We start from the raw sequence: 22211 nt of genomic DNA, 5'->3' as shown, positions 1-22211 counted from the left end.
TTGGGGCAACCACCCGCATATTATTCCTAGCTGCAAATGGATAATTAAGATACTAATTTATACAGATTGGAGTCACAACTGAACTGACTTGCTGGCACAATGATGGCAGCTTTAAGGGAGAGCATAGGAAATGACGTCATCATTGGGGACAAAACTGGAAGTGGTGTCATTGGGACTGGAAGTGACATCAGTAGGTGTGTAACCGGAAGTGATGTCATCGGGGCCAGGTGGAATTTCCCATAATTGCTCTGCAGAGAAGTGAGAAAAAGAGTTAGTTCACTCTGCCACCCCTTGGTCTGGCATGGAATTACTCTTATTCAGGCCCTTTAGCTGCCTCCCGTGCGCACATGTGTGACAAGCCCCCCATACTTGCCAAAACCCAAACCCCCTCTTCGGCCCAGATCAGTTGGATCGAGCGTTCCTGACCAAGAGGTCGTGAACCCGAGAAAGTGCATCGGTGTTGGCATGGAGAGAGCTTTGTTGATGAACAAGCGAAAAGGTCAGGAAACCACTTGGTGACCCACGGATTCAGCTCCTTGTGTAGGGCCATCCACTCGCAGCCCAAGAGGTAGTACCTCAGCCATTTTATTGCCAAGGCCTCCCTTTCCACCACCACATACCTGGTCTCTCATTCCAGCAGTTTCTGGCTTAGGAACATAACGGGGTGTTCAACACCATCGACGCTCTGGCTCAGCAAGGCACACAGGCCTGTGTTTGAAGCATCCATCTAGAGAATGAAAGGTAAAGAAACGTTAGGACTTTCAAGTCTGGTACTGACATAAGGGCCTGCTTCAACTCACCAAATGCAGCGTCTGTCTTGTCACATCTAGAGAATGAAAGGTAAAGAAACGTTAGGACTTTCAAGTCTGGTACTGACATAAGGGCCTGCTTCAACTCACCAAATGCAGCGTCTGTCTTGTCAGTCCATACCACATTGTTCGGAGCCCTCTTCTTTGTTAAATCAGTCAGGGGTGCTGCTCTCTCAGAAAATCAGGGTACAAACCAGAAGTAGTAACCTGATAAGCTGAGAAAGGCTTGGTCTTGCTGCTTGGTTTTCGGACAGGGCTATTTCAATATCTACTTTGAAGTGCTGTGGGATTATTCCAATGTCTGGCCTCACCAAGTGTCCATGACACTGCTCTGACCTGCTGTAGGTGTTCCTCCCACATGCTGGAATAGATGACCACGTCATCCAGGTAGGCAGCACTATATGAGTTATGAGGCCAGAGCACTTTATCCACCAAGCACTGGAAAGTTGCAGCAGTCCTGTGTAACCCAAATGGAAGGACACAATACTGCCAGTGACCGCTAGGGGTGCTAAATGCAGTCTTAACCTTTGCGGAGTCCGTTAAAGCAGGGGTCCCCAACCCCCGGTCCGCGGCCCACTACCGGGCCGCAGCCGTCTGACAGCCTGGCCGCGAGAGAACTGCCGGCAACGGAGACTCACTCAGACTTTTCAGAACGCTTGGCGGGCGGGGCTTTGCAGCGGCGCAGAGAGAGGAGAGAGACCGAGGTGAGAGTATTACAACAAAGTTATTTTTATGGTCCTGACAGAGTCTATAGAAATCGCGTTACTACGAAGTACATTCAGCAGATGCTTTCATTACAACGAAGTGACCTTGAAATGCTTGAACGAATCATCCACAGAGCAGTCAGATCTGTGGTCACAGCTCAGTTGCGATACCCAAACAGAAACATTGTAAAAAAAAAATCTGTTTCTTCGAACTTTCCTCGTACTGTTTTTTTTTTTTGCTGTTTTTGTTTTCTGTGGCTTTCAGTGATACCTTTTGCTTATTGCTTGTCAACATTTGAAAAACATCCATTGGAATTTAACTCATTGTCACCCTCCTATAGAAACGGCAGACATGAAAAAAAGATAGCCGTGTTAATGTTTGTGATGTGCAATCTGTTGGAATGGCAAATGCAAAGCATATGTCTTTGTTATATGCAAAAAAAGAAGAAAAATCTCGGGTTGAAAACGTATGCAAACTGCTTAATAACTTAATAATAATAAAAATTTTATGTAAATTGTGTATAAAACTGTCACCCCACCACTCCCCAAAACCGGTCCGTGGAAAAATTTGCATCTAATAAAGTGGTCCTTGCTGTCAAAAAGGTTGGGGACCACTGCGTAAAAGGAACCTGCCAGTACCCATTTGTCATGTCAAGAGTGGCCAAATATTTAGCCTGTCCTAGCCTCTCGAGGAGGTCATCCACTCTTGGCATTGGATAGGCATCAAACTGGGAGACTTGATTCAGTTGACGGAAGTCATTGCAAAACCTCCAACTTCCGTTAGGCTTAGTGACCAAGACAATGGGAGTAGAACCAGGGACTTCCCTTTGTTACTCCTAGTTTCAGCATACACTTGATCTCAAGCTCTATTTCATCTCTTTTTGCCTTGGGAAGGCAAACTGACCCAAGATGATGGGACTGGATCAGGGACTAGTTCTCAAACCATAACCCCGGTTTCTGTCACAATAATGTGCGCAATTAGAGTGGTCCTTCCAGTGTTTCACTCACTACCTCCGGGATAGAAAGGATAATTGCCTTCAGCTCCCACCTCTGTTTGGGACTTAAATCTGCACCGAAGTTAAGGTTATTCTTGTGAGCAAAGTGTGAGCGGGGCTGACCGGAGGAGGAGTCAGGATCCCTATCCTTCCACGGTTTCAGCACATTTATATGGTATATCCGCTTGCTCGCACGATGACTGGGTTGTTTCACCAAATAGTTAATGAGTCCTTTCCTCTCCTTAACTTCATATGGACCTTGCCAGTGGACTATTAACTTAGAATGGGAGGTAGGAACAAGGACCATGACCTGAGCTCCCTGGTAGAATTCCCAGAGAGACGTACCTTATAGATAGATAGATACTTTATTAATCCCAAGGGGAAATTCACATACTCCAGCAGCACCTTACTGATACAAAAAAAAAAAAAAAACAATGTTAAATTAAAGATTGATAATAATGCAGGTAAAAACAGACAATAACTTTATATAATGTTAACGTTTACCGCCCTGGGTGGAATTGAAGAATTGCATAGTTTTGGGGAGGAACGATTTTCTCAGTCTGTCAGTGGAGCAGGACAGTGACAGCAGTCTGTCGCTGAAACTGCTCCTCTGTCTAGAGATGACACTGTTTAGTGGATGCAGTGGATTTTCCATAATTGATAGGAGCCTGCTGAGCGCCTGTCGCTCTGCCACAGATGTCAAACTGTCTAGCTCCATGCCAACAATAGAGCCTGCCTTCCTCATCAGTTTGTCCAGACGTGAGGCATCCTTCTTCTTAATGCTGCCTCCCCAGCACACCACCGCATAGAAGAGGGCGCTTGCCACAACCGTCTGATAGAGCATTTGCAGCATCTTATTGCAGATGTTGAAGGACGCCAGCCTTCTAAGGAAGTATAGCCGGCTCTGTCCTTTCTTACACAGAGCATCAGTATTAGCAGTCCAGTCTAATTTATCATCCAGCTGCACTCCCAGGTATTTATAGGGAGTATAGGGTATTTATCTGCACACAGTCACCTCTGATGATCACGGGGTCCATGAGGGGTCTGGGCCTCCTAAAATCCACCACCAGCTCCTTGGTTTTGCTGGTGTTCAGGTGTAGGTGGTTTGAGTCGCACCATTTAACAAAGTCATTGATTAGGTCCCTATACTACTCCTCCTGCCCACTCCTGATGCAGCCCACGATAGCAGTGTCATCAGCGAACTTTTGCATGTGGCAGGACTCCGAGTTGTGTTGGAAGTCCGACGTATATAGGCTGAACAGGATTGGAGAAAGTACAGTCCCTTGTGGCGCTCCTGTGTTGCTGACCACAATGTCAGACGTGCAGTTCCCAAGATGCACATACTGAGGTGTGTCTTTAAGATAGTCCACGATCCATGCCACCAGGTATGAATCTACTCCCATCTCTGTCAGCTTGTCCCTAAGGAGCAGAGGTTGGATTGTGTTGAAGGCGCTAGAGAAGTCTAGAAACATAATTCTTACAGCACCACTGCCTCTGTCCAAGTGAGAGAGGGATCGATGTAGCATATAGATGATGGCATCCTCCGCTCCCACCTTCTCCTGATATGCGAACTGCAGAGGGTCGAGGGCGTGTTGAACCTGTGGCCTCAGGTGGTGAAGCAGCAGCCTCTCCATGGTCTTCATCACATGTGATGTCAGAGCAACAGGCCGAAAGTCATTCAGCTCACTAGGACGTGATACCTTTGGGACTGGGGTGATGCAAGATGTTTTCCAAAGCCTCGGGACTCTCCCCTGTTCCAGGCTCAGGTTGAAGAAGCGCTGTAGAGGACCCCCCAGCTCCGATGCACAGACCTTCAGCAGTCGTGGCGATACTCCATCTGGACCCGCTGCTTTGCTGGCACGAAGTCTCCTCAGCTCTCTGCTCACTTGCGCTGTTGTAATTATGGGTGGGGATGTCTCTTCTATGCTGGTATCAACAGAAGGATGTGTGGAGAGTGCAGTACTCCGAGGTGAGAGTGAGAGTGGGTTAGGGTGGTCAAACCTGTTAAAGAAGTTGTTCATTTGGTTTGCTCTCTTCACGTCTCTCTCGATGGTGGTACCCCGCTTCGAGCTGCAGCCAGTGATGATCTTCATCCCATCCCACACTTCCTTCATGCTGTTATTCTGCAACTTCTGCTCCAGCTTTCTCCTGCACTGCTCCTTCGCCGCCCTGAGCTGGACTCGGAGTTCCTTCTGCACGCGCTTGAGCTCATGCTGATCACCATCTTTAAAAGCCCTTTTCTTCTGGTTCAAAAGGCCCTTGATGTCACTTGTAATCCATGGCTTGTTGTTAGCATAGCAGCGTACAGTTCTTACTGGAACTACAATGTCCATACAGAAGTTGATGTAGTCAGTAGTGCAGTCAACAACTTCCTCAATGTTCTCACTATGTGATCCCTGCAGGATATCCCAGTCTGTAGTTCCAAAACATTCTCTCAGAGCATTCTCAGCCTCCGGGGTCCACTTCCTGAATGATCGTGTGGTTGCAGGTAGGACCCTCACTTTTGGTTTGTAGTGAGGCTGAAGCAGAACCAGGTTATGATCTGCTTTTCCAAGCGCAGGCAGCGGGGTGGCGCTGTATGCGTCTTTAATGTTTGCATACAGTAAATCAATAGTCTTATTTCCCCGGGTGTTACAGTCCACATACTGGGAGAAGGCAGGTAGTTTTGTCCAGCGTCACATGGTTAGTCTCCAGCGATTAGCACAAGCGCCTCAGGGTGCTGCGTTTGTAACTTAGCAACCTTGATCGTAATATTGGACCTGTGCTACTTGCGTCTCTTCCATGTAATTTTTAAGTAGGGGACGAATTTTTCCAAATCTATCGTAAATTATGCGACATATTCTAATATGTCTGTGGAATGGAGAGTCTCTTCTTCCCACTCTTCTTTTAAAATATCCAGGTTGTCATCTGTACAATAGTTCAAAAGGTGAGAACCCTGTAGAGGCTTGTGGGACTTCCTGATATGCAAAAAGGACAAGGGGGAGGAGCTGATCTCAGTTCCTTCCATCCTTGCTGACCACCTTGCAAAGCATTTGTTTGAGAGTCTGATTAAACCTCTCCACTAGACCATCAGTTTGAGGATGATACACCGCGGTCTTCAGGTGTTTTATTTTAAGTGACTTGGTCATTTCCCTGAACGTCTCCAAGTTGAAAGGCATCCCTTGGTCCATCAGGACTTCCTTTGGGATGCCTCTTTGGGATGCCGCTCACGCAAAGACCCCTACAAGTAGCATAATCCACAAGGACTAAAATAAATTTTGTGTCCTCTTGCAGAGGGTTCATGGGGTCCCACTAAGTCGACCCCAATCCTTTCAAATGGGACATCAACCAGGGGAATGTGAACGAGAGGAGCTCGGTCCCTCCTAGGAATTTGTCTCAATTGACACTCTGGGCAAAACATACAAAGCGACGAACCTCCTCATTAATTCCCGGCCAATAAAATCGAAGCTTAATCCACTGTTCCCTTTTAATGAATCCGGTGTCTCTCTAAACTGATATTGTAATATGGAGAGGGGGTCAGGATTGACCTCAAGGGGTGTGGTTTCCTCCCATTCGATTGTGGTGTTGGTTATTGACGTTTCTGCCCATGACAGCACAGGAATTGGCATGTCACTCTGAGTGGCCACATTGTCTCTCTCCACCAGCTGGTTACACTGCGTTGAGGCAACTTGAGACTGATTGTCTCAGTCTATAATTAGGCCCAAATTAGACAGGAATGGAAGGTGCCAAACCGCTTTTAATTTTAGACCAGTCCTGCCCCAATATGACCGGGAATGGTGGATTCAGAAGGACCGATACGGCTAATTTTTTTAGCAATCCTTTGCAATTGATGACACAGGTGGCAGACCCGTACCAGCAGGTTTCTCCGTGGATGCAGGTTAGACTAATCTTAATTTTTAGCCAGTGTTGTAGTAGTACATATCAGCAGGCAACAATGGAAATGTTCCTGCCGGAATTGAATAAGGCCTCGGTTTTAAATCCAATTATAATCACCACGCCTTTATGCGGAATCCCAGGGAATTCTGTTAGTGCACACCACCCTTCTATCCGCTTCCATCTGCCATTCCTCCTCGTCCCTAACTAGGTTGCACATGCATGGATTCAGGGACTTCGGTGCATGTTCCAGTTTGTAGCGGGGAGGCCATATTTTTGGGAGGTAATCCATCTGGGTTTGGCTAAAGGACCATTCTGCCCTCCCAGATTGTGAGGCCATCCTAGTCGTTGTTCGGTCAGCTGATCTCAGCCCATATTTTGAAATTTTTATCCCCAGACCGGCTGGGTGAAGTGTTCAGGAAGGTTAATTAATAGTATGTAGAAGGCAACCAGCTCCACTATTTGCCTACAAAGAGAAGCCTTGCTTGTGGGTTGGCTGCTCTGGGTCAAAACTCCACTGTTTTATTTTTCTCACTTGCTGGTTTGGGGCACCCCCACGTTTAGCCAAGGTCTCTGCCTTGTTGGGGAGGAGGGCACTCTCCTGCAAGAGAGCATAATAATCCCCGTTACCTACCCCCATCTGGACCAACCCAATCCTGATAGTCCCTCGTGCACACTCCCTGCGTTTTTTTAGTTCACCCAGTTATGTGTACTGGGAGCAGAGCCTGCACTGGGTCTTTCCAAACCACTGGACAAAACTCCCCACTCAGAAACTCATCCACAGTACTTTTCCCACCTGGATATATGGGAGTTCACCATCCTGGCGACTACGCCAGTTGTCATAAGCACGACAAAAGAGCCACCAAAAAAAGGTTTGGGGCAGCCACACATATTTTATTCCTGGCTGCAAATGGATAATTAAGGTACTGATTTGTGCAGATTGGAGTCCACAAATGAACTCATTTGCTGGCACAAAGATGGTGGCTTTAAGGGAGAGCGGAGGAAGTGATGGCATCATTGGGCCCAGGGCCAGATGTGACGGCATCATTGGGCCCAGGGCCAGATGTGACGTCATCAGTGGGGCAGGAACAGGAAGTAATGTTATCAGTGGGACAAGGCAGAATTTCACATAACTGGTCTGCAGAGAAGTGACAGAAAGAGTTAGTGCACTCCACCACCCCTTGGTCTAGCATGAATTACTCTCATTCAGGCCCTTTAGCTACCTCCCATGCAGCATTTACCGACATTTTCACACTTGCATTATGGACTGTACGTTAGTATGTTAGAAGTTACTGTAGTGTCATTTTTTTCTTTATGCTTTTCTTTTGCACTGTTTTGTGCTGTACAGAATCTTAGTATGCTGCAGTGAGTTATAGACTAAAGTTTCTAAATAACATTGAACACTATCTGTGAGTGCTTGTACTTATTTTGAAGAACCCATGTTTTATGTTATTCTTCTTTTTTTCTTTTAGTTATCTGCCATCTTATTTTTTTCTTTTAGTTATCTGCCATAAGGCAAGTCTTTTGATCACCAGTTCCTCCATTGTACTCTTTCTTCTGCCCTTCTTTTATTTCTTGGTATGATTTACCATCTTTCAGGTAATATAATATGTTATATATAATATGGCCTTCCTCTTGATTTCTCTCCCTTCAGTTTACCCTCCACTATTTTCAACAATCCATCTCCTATTACTACATGTCCCGTCCAGGTTGTTTGTTCTCACTGTTTCAAGCATGCTCCTTTCTTCACCAATCATTTTCAGCACTTTTTCACTAGTTAATTTATCCATCCAACTTTTTTCCATCCTTCTCCATAGCCACCATTCAGATGCTTCCAATTTATTTATATCCCCTTTCCTTTCTGTTTTTATTATTATTTTCATCAGTGTTCTACGTGTCTATTTGTTAGCAATTTACTTTTTTCACTGAAGGCTGTTTTTTCCCATTGCTTTACGTATTTTTTATTTCTTTTTCACTTCTCAAATATTTATGGCTTTCCACTTCTTCCAAGATGTGTGCTCTAATTTTTATTATTACTGGTTTTGTTGTTCTTTCCTTTGATAACACACAACACATTTGTTTTCTTTAGACAGATCTTAATTCCATTCATCTTACATATATAATCTAATTTGTTCATTAATTTTGTTAGTCCTTCTGCATTGCTTGATGTCATTGCTTTATCAGCTGCAAATCTTACTAATGTAATACATCTTGCACTTTCACGCACAGCTTGTTGTTTGTCTGTGCTTCTTTAATTATTCTCTTAACAGAGGAATCATTTCACCTAATGACTCTCCCAACAACTTAAGGATTCCCCACCCTGTTTATTAATCTGCAACAGCCACTTTGGGTTTAGAGGTATTTTTTTGCATTTTTAAAGGTAAAACCTGAATAAATGTAGCAAATAGGGTAAAAGATCATTCATCAGACCATCTTAAAGTTGCCATTGCTCATTGTGCTGCATCAGATTATGATACTTTGAGTGTTAGCCTTGGACACGAGCAGTTTCCAAAATGTGAGCTCTACCAAAGTTCTGTGATCTGTCCATCTGCCCCTGTTGGTGAACTCCCAACATTTGATCATTGTCTTTGTCAATGAAGTTTCCACATGTTTGGTGTATGCTGTCATTATTTTTGAGGCAGTTCCTCTTGATATATTGAGTGCTCTTTGTAGTTGTGAGCAGTGCACCTTAAATTTTGATACTGAGTTTCTGGCTTCTTTGGAACTTTATGAGACTCCCACATGAGTCTTTGATACCTCACATGTCAAGTGCTAATTTTCAGCCTGATTTTACACACAATGCTAATTGGCAGTCAAATTAGGGCGACTCACCTTTGTAGCTGCATTGTAACTGGGATCTAAGTACTTTAGATTTAAACTCCCTTTTAATGTTTTGATTATGTGGTTGTGTGCTCCTCCATATATTTGATACTGGACTTAAAATAACAAAGTCTGTTACATTGTACAGCTGAATTGACAAATGACCAAAAACTTAAGGCTATATCTTTCTCAAAAAAGAAGGGGACTCTTTAGAAACCAGTAGCAAGTAGTTAAAATAGGCAATTTTTTCCAAATTCCAAATACCTTTCCTAACATCTAAAAAAAACCTGTGAAAACCTGTTCATGAAAATTCCTTCCATATGGCACATGTATTTGAAAAAAAAGTATGTGAAGGTTAATATTGCCTGACAACTTTATATATATTTGTTTACTGGCTTGTCCATTTTATATCCCTTTGTCATACATAATGAAACATTTTATACCCAGGTGTATGCCAGTTGCCAATGGAAGACTTCAAAGTCTTAAAACATTATTATACATAAGGCAGATAATACTAGAAACACTGACCTTACTCTTCAGCTTCCTTTACTTTTCTTGCAACTTACTTTGTTAACAGCCTATTAAACCTACACCACACTTGCAAATTCAAATTAACTATTTAAAAATTAACACTAAAATTATGTCTGTCACATGCTTTGGTTGCAAATTTCATTTTTATCTTTTATCTACTTTTTCAAATGTACTGGGAAAAGCAGGTAGCAAGAAGCACACTTTTCAGAAATATAAATTCTTTATAGTGTTGGTAAAAGTCTGGCAGTAGATTTGACTATTTTTACAATATTAATTGCAAAATGAAAACAGTACTTAAGGTCTTAAACTCTTGGCAGTAACTTCCAAATGATTGTTAGGCTTGGAATTCTTTGGAAATATGGTGATTGCCGAGTTCTACTAAGTTAATCTGTTTTGATAAAATGTAGAGCGTTAAGCCTCAGTTACTCTTAAGACAGCATTCTGCTCCCACTCTACTGATGAAATAACATCGTACTGCAAAAAAATAATATATTTTTCTATGTGTTCTGCCACTGTATGGTAGCTCATCAATAATTATGAGTGGGGTGGAGACTTCAACAAAAAGCACAATGCTATTTAATGAAAAACTTTAAAGCCAGTTTTAGAACAAACTGAAAATTAATCAGTAGAATCAAGTGATTATGATTGACAATGTGAATTGTTCATCAGACATTGACACAGATAGTGAAACTGTTTCCTCAAGGTTCACATTGTGCACAGTAAGTGTGTGGCCAAAAGGCAAAATTTTTGTAATTAAGCAGAAGGACAAAAAAGACGTTGGCCCCCTTAAGCACTGTTTACAGTGCAGCAACTGTCAATGTTCAAGTCAGGGAAATGTGGAAGTCAGTAAGCCTTGCAACTGTAGTCTGTAATAACATTGACTATAGTACTCTCTCATGAGCAAGCGATAGAAAAACAGTATAAGAAAGTGTGTAAAGAAACAAGCTTCTACTGTTGTGATTGCAACATTGGGTTGTGCGTTAGTGATTGTTTCAAAACATGTTACATGAAAGATATGTATTAAATCTACATCAGTACAGCAGTGGACACTAGGCATACCTTTCCTGCTGCAGTTACGTTGACATTTTGGTATTTACATGTTTCTTTTAGGAATAATAACATTTTTTTTGGGATTCAACATAACGCTAAGGAGGTTAATGTAAATATAATAAACAAATCTTTTCCATTGTTTTAAATATTAAGATATTAAATATTCTCAAGCTACAAATTGCTTCCCACTTGTTACATTAACTTTGTTGGCAGCAGGTTTGAGAATTACTGGCAAGATGAAGAATATATATATAATAGGGGGGCCCCCCTGGCGCCTTTGGTGTCCAACCTCTAGTTGCAGCCAGAATATGTACAAAAGAAAAATTATTATTTATTGGAGTCAAAATCACAAAATTCTATAAATATGTAAAAGAAAAATTATTATTTAACTGAGTAAAAATCATGAAATGAGAATAAAATATTTACTGTCTTACCTATTGGAGTATTCCTGTTAAACTGAGGTCCACTATGCTCGATGAGTATTTATAAGAGACTAAATAAACGATCCATTCATTTCAACTGACAAAAACCACATCTTTCTTGATATTTTAGTTTATATTTCAAAAAGGGAATAACATCACATTAAAGTTCGATAAATTCTTAAAAAAATGATACCAAACATATATACAGTATGTGGGTTTTTAAAATAAGCCCAATTTAAAGCGTGACAAAAAACGTGACATAAAATCGTTGCACAAAATCGTGGCTCTTTTAGGCTTAGGATTTTATATATAGAGAGTAGATATATATGTTACGGCCAAAGCGGGAAATGTCCGGCCAAAGCGGGAAATGGCCAATGTCGCTGTAAATTGACCGACCAATGTCTGATGTTTTCCTCGATTTCGGGATTTGGCCAGCCAGTTTGCGAAATGGCATGGGGCGATCGGCCAAAGTCGGAAGGAAAAAGGCATGAGCAGCGATTTGTTGCGCACTTAGTAGTGCAATTGCGTTGAGTGTAGCCTTGGCGGCTCATGTTCAGAAAGCGGACACCACTTGGTTGTTTCACAATAATTAAGATCAGGTATATAAGTAGATTTCACATTTTAGCAATAAAATAGTGACTTAACATCAGGGACCTATTTTATTGACCTTAAGGTTAGTGTTTTGGGCGAGGGGAAGGCCATCTCAAGTGGCGTCCGCTTTGCTGAACAAGACCCGCCTTGAGCAGTTTCTCGTGCAGAATGGAAAACTCACTTCTGAATCTGCATCTGAAAATTTTTAAGCATCTTCGCACCTTGAGCGGACAGTCTTACATCAGCACATCGGATTTTGACCAGGGAGTTCTCGCCACTTTGCGAAATGGCTGGCCAAAGTAGCATATATGCCGGTCATTTCTAGTACTTCGGACTTTGGCCACACCTCGCAGCCAAAATGCGAAATGGCCGGTCAACTCGTGAACTGGCTGAACTTCGGGTTTTGGTCGTGACATATACACAGGTAAAATTCTGTTACAACGAATATCTTTACAATGAAATTTTCATTACCGCGAAGTATTTTTATGGTCCCGACAGTTTCCCCATATGACACAAGTCTATAGAAATCTCATTACATCTGAAAACCTCAACAACCAAAACCTCAAATCTCAACATTTGAAAAACACCCATTGGAATTTAACTCATTGTCACCCTCCTATAAAAGCGGCAAACACGAAAAAACGATAACAGTTCATATCAGAAAAAGAAACTTAAAATTTTTGCAGCTCTCGATTGAGGCAAAAAGAAAAAAAACGTTGCCAATGAATTCGGAATTTCGCCATTGACACTGTCAACTTTCTTGAAAGACCGAGCAAAAAAGAAGAAAAATTTTGGGTGCAACCGTATGCGAACTGCTGCATTTGAAGATGCCAAAAAAGCCGTTTTTATGTGGTTCAGTGATGCTCGTTCAAGAAACATTCCTATTAATGCGGCATTCATTCAAGAAAATGTGAGGTTTCTAAACTCTCTTGGGACCTCCTCCAACTGGACAACACACCGAAGAACTTGCCGAAGTGCGATCACTGCGTCTGTGGAAGACTGTTTATTTGTTGCCGGGGCCAACAGCAGGCTCACAGCGCTGGGGCGGCTCTTCACCTAAGCAAACAGAGAAGGTCTGGGTGATGCAGGGAACAGTATTACTTGGTCACTAACCTGGCCACGACCCTGCCTGACTGCTGTGTCTGAGTATAGGAGAGTGGGAGATCCCGCTACAATAAATAACCATGCTGTTCCTGTTTCAAGCTGAATAAAGCTGTTTTTGCTAAAGTACTGAGACTAAGCCTCGTGTTTTGGGGTGCAAGACATGGACTTATAGCGCGCCCACGATCTTTTAGGATTCTCTTCTGTGGCGCCTCACAGCAGCGTTGCGAGCCTGCTGTTGCCTTGCCATGGGAACGGACAAACAATCTTCCACAGATGCGGGAATTGCGCTTTGGGACACACTTTAGCATGACTTTCCCATTAGATGGGGGGGCGGGGGGATCCCAAAAGAGTTCAGAAACCTCACAATATGAAGAAGAAGAAAAGGATGATTCGGCTTCTGATTGATAACTGTGCTGCCCACAACAGGCTTCCGCATTTAGATAATGTTTGCGTTGAAATCCTCCCACCCAATTGCACAGCAGTGCTTCAGCCATTGGGTTTGGGCATCATTCACACCCTGAAAGTGTATTATCGTAAGGAAATGCGGAGAAAAATTCTTGTCAGCGTAACTTTTAGGCAGGAGAAGATTAAAATTAAATAGAAAGAAGCTATTGAAATGATTGCAAACGGCTGGACGCAAGTTAAAGAAAGCACTGTAGCAACGAATACAGAATCTCACTACAATGAAATTTTCATTACAACGAAATAGTTTTTAGGTCCCTGGCAGTTCGTTGTAACGGAATTTTACCTGTATATCTTGTCACAAAGAATCATACCAGACATCGTAAAGGTTTGGGGCATCCACTCGTATAATATATTCTGGCTGCAAATGTAATAAATTTTCACAGAGTTGTTCACAAGGCTGAGTCCAAAACAGAACTGATTACAAGATCAAAGATGGATGCTTTAAAGGCCCATATAGGAAGTGACGTCATCAAAGGGGTCGGAATCAGAAGTGATGTCGTCTGGACCGGAAGAGACATCATCAATGGGGCCAACACCAGAAGTGATGTCTTCTGGACCTGAAGTGACGTCAGCAAAGTGTCCAGCACCAGAAGTGATGTCTTCTGGACCGGAAGTGACGTCAGCAAAGTGCCCAGCACCAGAAGTGATGTCTTCTGAGGCGCCAGAACCTTGCAGGAATTCCCTGGAATTTTCTGTAGGGAACTGAGAAAGACAGTCAGCGCAGTCTACCGCCCCCTGGTCGGATGTTTTATTACAATTACTCAGGCCCTTTAGCTGCCTCCTACTCGCACGTGTATGATAATATATATATACTAGACATTAAGCCCGTTACAATAACGGGCGCTAGAACAGTAGTCCATAAACATTAGTAGGAACAGTCTATATTAAATGACAAGGGACCTTTTACCTCATTAAATTTTTTCCATAAAATGGCTGTAATCCATATTACTAAACGAGAATGGTAAACCAGATATGGACGCAGGGACCTGCCCGTGGACGCAAAAGACATAGTGCGCAAGTGCCACACAAAGCCCCCACCCCCCCAGAGTGAAACGGGAGAGACTACGCACGTGCGCAGGTGCCACACAAAGCCCCCCCCCCCCCCGCACCAGAGCAAAACGTGAGACACTACGAACCGTCAGAGTAGGAAACAAAGTAAAACGTCATAAAGAGGTTAAAGAACAGGGACAAACACATGGAGAGCAGGTTACAGAACAAAGCCCCCCCCCCCCAGAGTAAAATGAGAGAGACTACGAACCGTCTGACATGCCGCAAGCAGGATAAAGCGAGGTCAGAAATAAAAACACAGAGTAGGAAACAAATGAAAATTATTACTCAAAAAAGGGAAAATATATTCACCACGGACCAGGTGTCATTGAAACAAAAGCAGAATAAAGCGAGATCAGAAATGAAAGACAGAGTAGAAAGCAAAGTAAAACGTCATAAATAGGTTAAACGAGGGGGCCAAACACATGGACAGCATGGTTACAGATAATGAAGACCGGAATTCAAAAGCTTCAAAAACAAAAAACTCGACTGACCGAGATACAAACTGAAACGGGAAACACGGAGCTCCGTATTAACAGTGAGGGGCCCCAGAGTGACACGGGCGAACGCTCCGTATTAAACGTGCGTCATCCTCACACGTGGCTGTCCAGCAGGCACGGGTTCAAAACGCCGGGGGTAGGCGAGCGAGCGAAGCGAGCAGGGGGCGGAGCCCCCCTTGTTTTCTCTGACAGTAATACTGGCTTTGCTGTCCGTTATATGCGTTTAATTTTCTGTCACAACAGTGGGCAATCAGCAGATTCTCCCCAGCAACTAATGTAATGTGCGCGAAAATAAATCCACTTTTAAAAGTCATCATATTGTAATATCATGAAAATTCGTATATTTAGGAAAACCCCTTCAACGACTGACACTTTACCGGGCCAAGCTTCTTAATCGCAAATCTGACATCCTCAGAGTGAACACTTGCACAACAATGGGGAAGCTGGTCTCCGCGCCTCAGTACCCGATTGGATTTTTCATGTTTTATATATTAGGTCTTACCTCATTTACCGAAATCCGATTGGATCAGCCGCGCGATATTTTATAGGTCCCGCCCCTCTCTGTCTTGTGTGACGCGTCAGGCGGCCTTTGAAGCATCTGCTTTGAAAGCATCGCACCGTGCCCCGCGCATGCGCACTTCACCAGAAGACACACACACACGGACACTGGATGCACACAGGGGTTTTACTAGAGAGAATAGAATATAAACAGACCAAATAAGTAAGTTTTATTTAATACTCAAACATGGAAAAACTGTTGAGTTTTATTATAGAATGACATACATTCTTTTAGGTTCAGCATGGTTGGCACCATGGTTAGCCTCAAGTCTGGAGAAATCTAGGTTCAAACAAATGTCAAAGTGGTTGCTTGTATGTTTTCTCAATGTCTGCAACTCTCTTAAATTCCAAGATTTACATATTTGGTTATTTGGTGACTCCAGTTTTGTTTATTATGAGGGAGTGCAGGTGTGTGTGTGAGAGAGAGAAAGAGAGAGAGAGTGCATCATGATAGACTTGTCCACATTGTTGTTGAGATTAATTCTAACTCCCTGTAACTGCAACTCTGATTAAAAAAGATGAAAGAAATGAATGATTGAATGTTTTTAAATGAGTAATCTTTTTCCTTAAACATACAGTTAGGTCCATAAATATTTGGACAGAGACAATTTTTTTCTAATTTTGGTTCTGTACATTACCACAATGAATTTTAAATGAAACAACTCAGATGCAGTTGAAGTGCAGACTTTCAGCTTTAATTCAGTGGGGTGAACAAAACGATTGCATAAAAATGTGACGCAACTAAAGCATTTTTTTAACACAATCCCTTCATTTCAGGGGCTCAAAAGTAATTGGACAAATTAAATAACTGGAAATAAAATGTTCATTTCTAATACTTGGTTGATAACCCTTTGCTGGCAATGACAGCCTGAAGTCACCAGATGCTGGGTTTCCTCCTTTTTAATGCTGTGCCAGGCCTTTACTGCAGCGGCTTTCAGTTGCTGTTTGTTTGTGGGCCTTTCTGTCCGAAGTTTAGTCTTCAACAAGTGAAATGCATGCTCAATTGAGTTAAGATCAGGTGACTGACTTGGCCATTCAAGAATTTTCCACTTCTTTGCTTTAATAAACTCCCTGGGTTGCTTTGGCTGTATGTTTTGGGTCATTGTCCATCTGTATCATGAAATGCCGCCCAATCAATTTGACTGCATTTAGCTGGATTTGAGCTGACAGTATGTCTCTGAACACCTCAGAATTCATTCAGCTGCTTCTGTCCTGTGTCACATCATCAATAAACACTAGTGTCCAGTGCCACTGGCAGCCATGCACGCCCAAGCCATCACACTGCCTCCACTGTGTTTTACAGATGATGTGGTATGCTTTGGATAATGAGCTGTTCCACGCCTTCTCCATACTTTTTTCTTGCCATCATTCTGGTAGAGGTTGATCTTGGTTTCATCTGTCCAAAGAATGTTTTTCCAGAACTGTGCTGGCTTTTTTAGATGTTCTTTAGCAAAGTCCAATCTAGCCTTTCTATTCTTGAGGCTTATGAGTGGCTTGCACCTTGCAGTGCACCCTCTGCATTTACTTTCATGCAGCCTTCTCTTTATGGTAGACTTGGATATCAATATGCCTGCCCCCTGGAGAGTGTTGTTCACTTGGTTGGCTATTGTGAAGGGGGTTTCTCTTCACCATGGAAATGATTCTGCGATCATCCATCACTGTTGTCTTCCATGGACGTCCAGGTCTTTTTTGCGTTGCTGAGTTCACCAGTGCTTGCTTTCTTTCTCAGGATGTACCAAACTGTAGATTTTGCCACTCATAATATTGTAGCAATTTCTTGGATGGGTTTTTTCTGTTTTCGCAGCTTAAGGATGGCTTCTTTCATGTGCATAGAGAGCTCCTTTGACCGCATGTTGTCTGTTCATAGCAAAATCTTCCACATGCAAGCACCACACTTCAAATCAACTCTAGGCCTTTTATCTGCTTAATTGATAATGACATAATGACGGACTTGCCCACACCTGCCCATGAAATAGCCTTTGAGTCAATTGTCCAATTACTTTTCAACCCCTGAAATGAAGGGATTGTGTTAAAAAAATGCTTTAGTTGCCTCACATTTTTATGCAATCGTTTTGTTCACCCCACTGAATTAAAGCTGAAAGTCTGCACTTCAACTGCATCTAAGTTGTTTCATTTACAATTCATTGTGGTAATGTACAGAACCAAAATTAGAAAAAAGTTGTCTCTGTCCAAATATTTATGGACCTAACTGTACATTTCATAATTAATGGAATACATATTCAGGACATGGTGCAGCATCTTAATGTGGAGAAAACATTTTAATAATGTTGTAGAATATATTTGGTGGGTTTTTAAACAATTCACACTACACAAGAATTTCCCAGGTCTGCTCATGTACTACCCTTGTCAATTCAGTCCATACATGTTCTCTCACGATCAAGTCTGGAGAATGGGATTGTCAATGAACAATATTGATGCTGTTTTTAGTCAACCATTTCTATATCAATTCTAAGGGGTATTCAGAGTCATTGTATAACTAGCATAGTTTACAGTGGGTAATCACTTTTCTCACACCAAATATTCTGATTATGTGAGTGGCCAAATAGTACAGCTGCCTCTTTTGTTATTGTTTTCAGTATGGACTTTCTGTAGGCACTCTCCCCAAATAGCAGATTGGCTAGTTGGTGGTTGATTTGAAAGTTTGGTTACTTCTGTTGCTGGGTACAGAAATTACAGTTGTAAGAACTGGAAAAATTTGGCACCACCTGAGTTGTCCCGTGTATTGTTCAAAATGAAACAAAGAAAATCGAATCCTTTTAGGCATGCACATCCTGTTATGCAGGGAAACAAAACGAAACAAGATATTGAGGCTGGTTAGTCCATTAGTCAGGTCATTATGGCAATAGAGCTCTGTCCAGCAGGTTGCACTTGCTAGAAATGATGCCTCCTTCTGGGAGACTGTCCTTTTCTGGATGCTGAACTGGAAGGGGCGGGAGTCAGTTGCCCTCAATTTGGGGGTTTCTTGACACTGTGGGGAGAAAAGGAGATGGTACCATTAGCAATAACACCTCCTCTCATCCTGGCGGATTAATGCATACCTCGATAGAGCCTGTAAGGAGGTCCCCTAACACACATGCGTGACACCCCATATTACTGTCAGACTTTGCAATTCACCACATTTTTTCACTTGAGTCTTCTTTCCAGGAAGGTAATTTTTTAGCAGCAGTGACCTCCTTGATTATTCTTTTAATATGTTAAGTTGTGTGTATGTATATATTTTTATTTTGTTGTTTTTTTAACATGCATTACCTGCTTTGTGGGGATCAACAACTATTTGCTAGTCTTTTCCTCTTGGTTATACATGAAACAGGATATTCCAAAAGCATTCCCTTATACTGATGAGTTGTATTCATGTGTTCATTCATTCATTTCCTATACCTTTTTGTAATTTATATTGGACTTTCTTTAAATAGATAAGTAGTTAACACTGACACCAATGAGTATACTTCTACCATTTGAAAACACTTAAAATAAAAATTTGCACTTTACACACGCAGAAAATAAAATATAGCTCATTATGTCTTTCAGCTTCCCATTTGTGTGGAGTTTGCACTTTTATCGCTTTGTCTGCCTATGCTTTCCTATGACAGTCCCAAATATATACTTGGTAGGTTAATCAGTGATTCCAAGTTAGTGTCTGTGTGTTGGTGCTTTTTGATGGCCTGCAATGGACTGGTACTATTAGATTGCAGGGCTCTCCAAAATGCAAAAATAGGGCTTGGTTCAAAAACTAAGCCTCAGATTCATATGAGATGTAGAATCAAAGTAAGCTGTACACCAAACTCAAGGAGGCATTTTTAGCTTCTAAATCTCAAAAATCAGACAGGGAGAAGAGGGATAGTGTAAAATCTTTTCCCAGAATAACACAAAGGTCTTTAATATAAGTGTTAACAAAGAAAAAACAACAAAACAGAAAAAGGTGCTTTCAAAAAGGCAGGAATACAGAATGCTTCAGAAAGTAAGCAGTTCGAAAAGAACCAAAAGCCATGTCCAGAATCCTGAAAAGGTTTCTTAAATGATAGCAAGAAGTCCATAAACCAGAAAATCCAATAATCATGAAATCAAAAACGAGAACGACATGGACAAGAATAGTACATAGAAGCGAGTTCTGTAGGGCCAGTCTATAGCTTGCCAACCATTAAATAAAGCTGCAATGTCTGGGAGCCCTGCCTCCTTGTGCTCAGCATAAACAAAAAATGTAACAAAAGATACATATACCTAAATGACACAACAATAATAACATAGTATTTTGTACAATAAAATAGAACTGGTAATAAATACAATAATGCAAAGCAGAAGACAAAAATATATTATCAAAATGATATTTAAAAGGCAACAAAAAGACTATAAAAACAGAAAAGGACAGTGTACCCAGTGCTACTGTTTTAAGTTTTGGACGTCCACTACCTGGATTATATTTTTGAGGTTATTTTAATTTTTGTTAGATTTCAGCAAGGGTTCTTTTTTTTATTTGGAGCGTTTTTATATTAAATCTCTTATTATAAAGATCCCAACTTTACCTTTTTTCTGTTGTCATGGACACCAAGCATAGACTGAAATCCCTCTTGGGATGGTTCAAGGCTCCTTACCCAGCTTAACTGTAGGGCAGAGAGATACCATTCACAGGAACTATTTACTCCCTAATACAACAGGTGGCAGTCTCCCAGGACTGCGGTGCCTGCATGAATACCCGCAGGGCAGGCTGGGAACTGTCGTCCCATTAGACAGCCCTGTTAAATTTTATGGGTTCTGCCACCTCGGGGAGTCAGAGTTGGGTGTTATAGGACAAAGCTCATCTGAAGGAGAGGAAAGACAAAGGAAAGAAGATTGTAGTTGTGCTTGTGTGACCTTTGAGAAAAGACTGTGAGAGGTATTTATTAAAAAATAAAATCTTTATTTGAAGGTGGGAACTGTGTGTATGTTGGTGTGTGTTTGGGAGCTTGGTGATGCCCTTTACTGGTCACACTGTCTAACCAAGATTTGAATAAATGTGCATTTTGAGTAATTTTTAAACTTTGTGTGCTTAGGAACTCTCTAGTTCATAACAAGTTTTGGTCAAAGGTTCCAATACTTCTCGAGTCTACTGTACATTATGCATTGCACCTATAGCAAATGGCAGCTTCTGCATCATAAGTAACAACAGTATGTATGCATTGTACAAACGTGTAAAATCTGATCAACACTAATATTAAAACCACTGACAGATGACATAAATAACATTGATTATCTCGTTACAATGGCACCTGTCAAGGGGTGGAATATATTAGGCAGCAAGCAAACAGTCAGTTTATGAAGATAATGTGTTGGAAACAGGAATAATTGGCTAGCATAAGGATCTAAGGGACTTTGACAAGGGACAAATTGTGATGGCTAGACAGCTGGGTCACAGCATCTCTAAAATGGCAGGTCTTGTGGGGAGTACCCACCATTCAATGGTTAGTACCAACCAAAAGTGGTCAGAGGAAGAACATTGGTGAACCAGCAACAGGGTCGTAAGTGCCCTAGGCTCATTTATTCGTATCAGGAGTGAAGGCTAGCCCATCTTTTCCGTTCCCACAGAAGAGCCACTATAGCATACGTTGCTGAAAAAACTTAATGTTGGCCATGAAAGAAAGGTGTCAGAATTTACAGTACAAAACAGCTTACTGTGTATGGGTTTGTTTGGATGCAGACCAGTCAGAGTACCCATGCTGACCCCGTCTGCTGGCAAAAGTGCCTTCAATGGGCATGTGAACCTCAGCACTGGACCATGGATAGCACTGATGAATTACATTTTCTTTCAGATCATGCAGACAACCAGGTGAGTGTGCATCATTTACCTGGTGAAGGAATGGCAGCAGATGCACTATGAGAAAAAGCCAAGCTGACAGAGGCATTGTGATGCTCTAAGCAATGTTCTGCTGGGAAATCTACCTAAAGATTGTTGCAGATCACGTACACCCCTTCATGGCAACAGTATTTCCTGATGGCAGTGGACTATTTCAGAAGGATAATGCGCTCTGTCACACTACAAAAAATATTCAGAAATGGTTTGAGGTATATGACAAAAGTTCATAGTGTTGAGTTATCCTCCAAAATTCCCTGATCTGAATCTGATTGAGCATCTGTGTTGGGAAAACAAGTCCGATCCATGGAGGCCTCACTTCACAACTTACATGACTTAAAGAATCTGCTGCTAACATCTTGGTGCCAGTTGCAACAGGGCACCTTCAGAGGTCTTGGAGTCCATGCCTTGATGGATTGGAGCTGTTTTGGCAGCACAGCGGGCACCTACACAATATTGGGCAGGTGGTTTTCATGTTATGGTGGAGTGGTGGCTCTGAGGCTAGGGATATGTGATGGCAATTGGAAGGTTGCCAGTTCAAATCCTGTAAATGCTAAAAGTAACTACTCTGTTGAGCCCTTGAGCAAGGCCCTTTACCTGCAGTTGCTTCATCCTGGGTGTGATGTTAATCTGCATCCAGCCCTGCAAACAGGTCTTCCAACTTGCAGTGAAAACTTGGGGGTTGGTGGCAGGATTGGCACTCCAGCCATCATAAAAAACCTCACACTGTTCCATTGTGGTGCACAGGTGTCGCCTGCTGCACTCGGGTCGCAATCCAGGTGGTTCATCGTGTGATGGGTGTGGCAATGAACTATCAGTGCATGCTCCCAACCTCCCCTCTTTTTAATATTGTTGTTGATTGGTGTATATACTTTATAAGCACATATTCATTGATTT

At 42.2% G+C, this 22211-nt stretch overlaps 1 protein-coding gene across 1 annotated transcript in view; it reads left to right on the top strand.

Moving 5' to 3' along the window:
• The window catches only part of LOC114652817 (sodium-dependent phosphate transport protein 2B-like), an 83339-nt gene that overhangs the window by 50296 nt on the left and 10832 nt on the right, over window positions 1-22211 (top strand). The gene's annotated exons all lie outside the window — the stretch shown is intronic.

The sequence above is a fragment of the Erpetoichthys calabaricus genome, chromosome 5 (genome assembly GCF_900747795.2).
Source record: "Erpetoichthys calabaricus chromosome 5, fErpCal1.3, whole genome shotgun sequence".
Taxonomy (NCBI): domain Eukaryota; kingdom Metazoa; phylum Chordata; class Cladistia; order Polypteriformes; family Polypteridae; genus Erpetoichthys; species Erpetoichthys calabaricus.
The sequence above is the reverse complement of the archived record's forward strand: the minus strand, read 5'-3'. Positions and strand labels throughout refer to the sequence as shown.